This window comes from Sander lucioperca, chromosome 3 (genome assembly GCF_008315115.2).
Source record: "Sander lucioperca isolate FBNREF2018 chromosome 3, SLUC_FBN_1.2, whole genome shotgun sequence".
NCBI classification, from domain to species: domain Eukaryota; kingdom Metazoa; phylum Chordata; class Actinopteri; order Perciformes; family Percidae; genus Sander; species Sander lucioperca.
The window spans coordinates 39,178,392-39,185,891 of record NC_050175.1 but is presented as its reverse complement, the minus strand read 5'-3'; the positions used below and the strand labels follow the sequence as shown (position 1 = coordinate 39,185,891).

Here is a 7,500-nt window from a genome sequence, read left to right as displayed (position 1 = left end):
AACCCAGACTGGTGCTAGACCGAAAGTGTTGGCTGGACTGGCAACCCCATTCTGCCACTGTCGGAGTAAAATAAAAAATAAAAAATAATGTCTTACTCCATTTGTGTGACTGGATTTTTATGATTGAAAAAAAAAAACTCCAATGCTTTAGAGTTTATAACTTCACAAAAATGCCTCCAAGAAAATGCCATCAGGGGGCAGAAAAGTGAGTTTGTTTCTCATCAGGATGAAGGCTCCACTGCCACAAACTCCATACAAACACAAGACAAAATGAGTTTGTGATGTGGTTATGGTTTCATGTGAATTGAAATGTATCACCTCATTGTGTTTTATTACGGTTAAATATAGATGCAACGGGCTGCAGGGTGTGTGTGTGTGTGTGTGGTCTTCCAGGTTACCTGTGCATCCATCACCGTGGCAGGGCCGGACAAACCAATCTCCTCCCTGTCTCGTCTGATTCCACAGCAGCCGGCCAGCTTTCATGAAGACACACGGTGGACGGATCGTCTCACGGCGAGATGGACTAACCGAGGTTAACACTGTTCCCATGTTTCCTGCAGCTTCTATCTACTGTGTGTGTGTGTGTCTCATATGTGGGTATTTCCCCAGGGTGTTTACTCCAACTGAGGAGAACAAAGCTGCAAGTGAAAGTGATGATTTTTGGTGGATTGATTATCTTTGAACTACCGGTACTGTAGATTAGTTTCTAAAGGCCCAGGATAATCTAAATGTATTGCGACAATCAACGCGTCAATAAATCTGTGGATTATCTTCTGGATGAAGGGATTAGTAGTTTGGTCTCTAAAATGTCAGAAAATGGTGAAAAATGTGGATCATTGTTTCCCAAAAAGCCCAAGATGACGTCCTCAAATGTCTTGTTTTGTCCACAACTCAAAGATATTCAGTTTACTGTCACAGAGGAGAGAAGAAACTAGGGATGCAACGAATCCAGATTTTTGGGGTTCGGCCGAATAGCAAATCCACTGGTTAAGATTCTGCTGAATCTGAAACTGAATACCGAATCCACTGGTTAATATTCTGCTGAATCCTCGTCCCATCCTCAGTCCATGAACACAGTAAACACATTAATGAAGTAAACAGTGACTGTCCTTCCTTTGCCGTACCTGAAGTTGCTGCATTCTGGCTGCTGTCTGTAGATTCCTTCATGCACAACTCGTATTCTTCCGGATGTTTCATACCAGATGTTGTAACAGCGGTGATGTTGTGTATAGTTTAGGGTCCTCGCCACCACCAGACTAATCAGCATTGCAGATTGAACATGTAGCTGGACTTGAATGGCCTTCTTTTGACTGAAAGTACTGCCAAACTACACTTTTTCTGCTCACCAGTTCCATTTCCACTTCCTCACAGCCTACTGCATTGAACGCTCCACCTACGTAAACACCTTCCCGTAATCAACGTAATCATATTTAGGAAGCTGCACTTCACACTCCTCCGGAGTTCTTGAGTTTTTCATTTGGAAACACTGCTGCCACACAAATACAAACACTGTTAATGGCATAATCCAGCTCAGATGATTCGCTGGAACAAATTGGTAGACTACCAATGAGATGACAGTAAAAAAACAAGGAGTAATACAGTTATTAAGGGCTGCACGATATGAGGTAAAATATCTAGGGTAATTTGACTGATGTTGAGATATAATTAACGATGTCAGAGGGAATGATAATTTTTGCATAATTACTTAAAAAAAAAAATTAAAATGATCATGACGTGATTTGTGAAATGGCTGAAGTGCAGGAAGTCATCACAGGTCGGACTCGAACCCTGGACCTTCTGCATCGAGGCATAAGCCTCTATATATGTGCGCCCGCTCCACCAACTGAGCTATCCTGGCTACTCAAAATGATTTTCTGACATATATTTTCTCTTTAACAAACAATGTGCCTCCTGCGATTTGGATATCTCTTGATAATGATTCACTGTGCAGCCCTGCAATTAATAACGCTAATAAAAATGATCATCTAAAATCACATAGGTCAACCAACAAGAGACATAACTTCATATTATAATTCGAACGGTTTAGGTGTAAAACTATTTCTAACATGGAACACATCAACCCGTTCGTTAAGGACGTTTGGACAGTGGCTGTCAGCGTCTGATGCGACGAAAAAGGCGTCTTTCAGCGTGTTTGTGTAACGCACCGGGGAGAGCAGCAGTTAGAGAGGATTTAGAGAGTAGTATGTAAGGAGGTTGGTTGGGGGGGTGGATGGGTCAAACACAGGACTTTCACCCAGGAGAGAGGGGTTCACGTCCCGCTGGTCACCCACGACCCTTTCCTAAACCCAACCGTCCCGTTCTTCCCGCATGTCACAGAACCGTACGCCCACCCACAACCCTTTCCTTAACATAACTGCGTCAAAAGGGACGGCAATAGTCCCGACCAAGTGCGTTTACCTAAAGCGCTAAAGGGACGGCAATAGTCCCGACCAAGTGCGTTTACTTACAGCGCTAAAGGGACGGCAATAGTCCCGACCAAGTGCGTTTACTTATAGCGCTAAAGGGACGGCAATAGTCCCGACCAAGTGCGTTTACTTATAGCGCTAAAGGGACGGCAATAGTCCCGACCAAGCGCGTTTACTTACAGCGCTAAAGGGACGGCAATAGAGAAAAGAGAAAATGTTGTGTACATGTATTAAAGCTACATTGTGTAAGAATTTCTCCCATCTAATCAAATTGTATATGACAACCAACTGAATATTACTTTCTAGCAGTGGTGTAGTCTAGTTTTTTGTAGTGAGTATACTGTCATTTTTTCCCTCCCAGCATTAGACTCGCCCGTCCCAGAGCAACAACCCCATAGGATTTTTGTAACGTTACCGCGTAAAGCATCAGCCTCATCTGGCTCATTTTCTGTAGTTTCTGTAACGTTAACGTCTGCAGCAGTGTCATCCGAAGCGGCAGTACTATAGCTTCAGGGGCAGGCTTACCAAATCACTGTAAGAGTGTAGTTTAGATTTGCTTTCGTTTCATATAGTTTTTTTGTGATTGTTGCGGGCAAACATCCTTGATTATGCGGCACGTTTTCTTAAAAAATGCGATGGAATATGCGGGATATTTATGCAATTTTATGCGATGAAATTGTGGGAACTTGCAAAAACGGCGGTTTCATCATGGCTTCATCGCGGGGTTTGCAGCTTTTCGATGATGTTCACGTCGCGTAATTACGTCACTTCATAACGTCACTTCATAACGTCACTTCATAACGTCACTTCATAACGTTCCCATGGCAACAGGGGAAAATGGCTGCTCTTGTGTGAAGTAAACGCAACATTTCTCAACTTTCTGCTAAGATATGTGTGAATTTTTTGCAACGAAAATGCGGGGATTATGAAATCATGCAAGCCCCGCATATTTTGCGCGGAAATCGGCAATTTATGTGGCGAAAGTGCGGCGTATTTGAAAAAATGCGGCCCCCCCCCCCCGCATAAATATGCAGACTTTGGCTGATTATGCATTGAATTATGCGATTGCATTATCACGTTTTTCTGGAGGGACTGATAATATATCTACTCTAGTGATTCACATTTGTTAATTTCAAAATTTGGGCAGAGAATGACAAGCAATGACAAGCAACTGTGACTCGCAACACAGACGGGGTGAATTTATGAACGCAAGTGTGAAAGTTCACTCACAAAACAATCATCGTTACGTAACGGTATCCTTGCGTTTTGTAAGTGGGTATACTGAAATCCTTGACCTTTCCTAGTGGGTATACTCCGTATACCTGCGTATCACGTAGATTACACCACTGCTTTCTAGCCCCTCCCATTCCGAGCGCGTTTTAACTCCTACGGTGGCTGTATTATTCCAAGAAGTATGACTTCGTCCGTGAGTTTCCTTCCACTCTAATATTAACTTTGGTCTTGTTGCTTTGACTGTCGCGTTGTCGTTTTAATTCTCTTTTTAGCTTCCTTGGCGACTCCGTTACATGTCCTCGAGAATAGGCGTGATCCTCCGTCTTCAACAGGCTTTCAAATCTGCCGGCTAGTCACGAGTAATCTCCCGGCTGGCATTCGTCACGGTGCCACTGAGTGTAAAAGCACGAAAGGCGGAGGTATGTCCCTCTTTGGCTAATGTATTTTAAAGATGGAGGCGCAACATGGCAGAATACATACGAGTGAGTCGCCCGTATCTATTCTGAATAGTGCTGTCAAACGATTAAAATATTTAATCGCGATTAATCGCATTAATGCCATAGTTAACTTGCAATTAATCGCACATTTTTATCTATTCTAAATGTCCCTAGATTTCTTTTTGTCCCATTATTTTTTCTCATTTTAATGCTCTTATCAACATGGAAAAGTGGATCGGCTTGCTTTGTACTTTTGTCGCCTGGCTTTGACGAGGGGGCGGAGAATTTGCATCAGCTGTGTGCTTGGCCATCAGCTGTGTGTTTGGCCATCAGCCGTGTGCTTGGTCATCAGCCGTGTGCTTGGCCATCAGCCGTGTGCTTGGCCATCAGCCGTGTGCTTGGTCATCAGCCGTGTGCTTGGCCATCAGCCGTGTGCTTGGCCATCAGCCGTGTGCTTGGTCATTAGCTGTGTGCTTGGCCATCAGCCGTGTGCTTGGCCATCAGCTGTGTGCTTGGCTATCAGCTGTGTGCTTGGCCATCAGCCGTGTGCTTGGCTATCAGCTGTGTGCTTGGCCATCAAGTGGTATTTCAGACTGGACGTGCTGCGATGATAGCTCAGTTCACAACGACCAAACACACAGATTACTTTGGTCTTGTCAATGGAACCATTTGGCAACTTTTTAAAAGTAAACTTTCCATTCAGAATCTTATTGGCATCCATTTCGGCGTCTCACGCTCACCATCCACTCAAAACGTAACGTTAGCCTACTAGCTACTCTTTGGCCGGCTCCAAGCCCAAACAAGTGTGTGTGACGTGCCTGTTGTTTAGTTTCCGGTCTAGCTAGATTCGGTGTGGTGTTGTAGTTTTTCTAACGTTACTAGTTGTTGCAACAGCATGTGAAAAAAACTACAAAGTTTGCTAGGCAAAAAAGAACGTTAATCTCGTGATAAAAAAATTGACACCGTTAAAAATGGGTTTGCGTTAACGCCATTAATAACGCCTTTAACTGACAGTACTAATTCTGAATGATTCTGAATGGCAGATTCTACGTGTACGAGAATACTTTGATTAGTTGGTGGAAGTAATTACACATGAATGAGCATGTATTTGCGAAAGAACAAAGTTTTTTTTTTGCTAAGAATCAACTCAAAACATTACCCAATGTAGGTTTAAGGGAAGAAAGGCATTCTGCCTTTGTGTAAAACCTCACCAATCTGAAAATAAAGAGGCAATTCTGTGTGTAGAGAGAAAGAAAATAACCTTAAAGCGTGACGGTTTCACTGGGTTTTCTCTCACTCTTTATGTTGAGCGGTTTCAGTTTGACTGAGATCTAAAAAGGCATGTACGTATCTGTACATAAAGCAATGTCTTCTACAAACACACAATGTGTGAAATGATCTTTGAAGTCACATTAATCTGAAGACGTGATCTCTTCTGCGTACACCAGTCTGCCTTGGAAACATGTTTACGTATTCCAGTGACTATGACTGCTGTCACATTTTGATTTAACTGATTCAGAAGCAGCTTTTAGACACAGAAGAGCCAGAGGAAGAATCTGTTGCATTATCTATGTGGCTGACTGATACAAACACATCCGTCAAGGCCTGTTCTGCTCGCCAAGGATGCACGTGCGACTAAATGTCACAGACGTAAAGTTTGGTGTGATCTTTTATTTGGTATTCAGTGCACGGCGACTTCACAGCGCTATGATTTAGAGCCCAGGAATCTGGCCAGAGTCGTGCCTCTGTGGCTCAAAATAACGACCACCAGGCCCCCGCTGACATCCAGCAATTATGTGGCTTTATTAAAATGTGTGCGAGGAAGTGTGGTCTCGAATCTGTTGTCAGCATTAGCTTCGGTTTATGACCTGATATCTATTTCCCGTCTCTGGAGACTGAAGAAGCCTGACACCTTCGATCGGTGTCACAGAACAAAAGTGGACCCCAGCAGGCTCGTACTGGCAATCTGGCAATCACGGCAAATGCCCAATGGTCCACTACCAAACAATGAAAAATTGAACCCCTCGAGTGGATTAGTTCATGTGATGTCAAAAGGTCAAGCAGTAATAATCAAATGGAACCAAGACAGAAAGAGCCGAAATACAAATTACTAAAGGTCCGAAAGGTGAAAAGGTGGAGCGGAAAAGGTCAGAGAAAAAAAAAAGAAATCTCAAGGCTGATGCTGAAGAATGTATTATTCAAAAACACCATTACAGATGTGCCACGCAAAATCCTGCTAGCTGCAGAGCTAACTTTTAACCTTTATTTATTCAGGGAAGGTTCACTGAGAGGTAGCCTCTCTTTTGCAGGAACGCCCTCATTCATACCTGGAAGCTGCCCAGTACTACCACAGTCTGATCTGATCACATTCATACTGGAAGCTGCCCAGTACTACCACAGTCTGATCTGATCACATTCATACTGGAAGCTGCCCAGTACTACCACAGTCTGATCTGATCACATTCATACTGGAAGCTGCCCAGTACTACCACAGTCTGATCTGATCACATTCATACTGGAAGCTGCCCAGTACTACCACAGTCTGATCTGATCACATTCATACCTGGAAGCTGCCCAGTACTACCACAGTCTGATCTGATCACATTCATACTGGAAGCTGCCCAGTACTACCACAGTCTGATCTGATCACATTCATACTGGAAGCTGCCCAGTACTACCACAGTCTGATCTGATCACATTCATACTGGAAGCTGCCCAGTACTACCACAGTCTGATCTGATCACATTCATACCTGGAAGCTGCCCAGCACTACCACAGTCTGATCTGATCACATTCATACTGGAAGCTGCCCAGTACTACCACAGTCTGATCTGATCACATTCATACCTGGAAGCTGCCCAGTACTACCACAGTCTGATCTGATCACATTCATACTGGAAGCTGCCCAGTACTACCACAGTCTGATCTGATCACATTCATACTGGAAGCTGCCCAGTACTACCACAGTCTGATCTGATCACATTCATACCTGGAAGCTGCCCAGTACTACCACAGTCTGATCTGATCACATTCATACTGGAAGCTGCCCAGTACTACCACAGTCTGATCTGATCACATTCATACTGGAAGCTGCCCAGTACTACCACAGTCTGATCTGATCACATTCATACCTGGAAGCTGCCCAGCACTACCACAGTCTGATCTGATCACATTCATACTGGAAGCTGCCCAGTACTACCACAGTCTGATCTGATCACATTCATACTGGAAGCTGCCCAGTACTACCACAGTCTGATCTGATCACATTCATACCTGGAAGCTGCCCAGTACTACCACAGTCTGATCTGATCACATTCATACTGGAAGCTGCCCAGAAGTAAAAACCTAGCCTGACAAGAAAGCTCCACATCCAGATGTTGGGTCTGGGAACTCACCATTGGCTG

At 43.9% G+C, this 7,500-nt stretch overlaps 1 long non-coding RNA gene across 1 annotated transcript in view; it reads right to left on the bottom strand.

Annotated features, from left to right (window-relative positions):
• Positions 1-3,615: 3,615 nt before the first annotated feature.
• LOC116067235 overlaps positions 3,616-7,500 on the bottom strand; it is a 20,253-nt gene continuing 16,368 nt past the window's right edge. The window contains exon 3 of the long non-coding RNA XR_004109153.2: positions 3,616-3,721. This is a non-coding gene — a long non-coding RNA (uncharacterized LOC116067235). The remainder of the gene's footprint in view (positions 3,722-7,500) is intronic.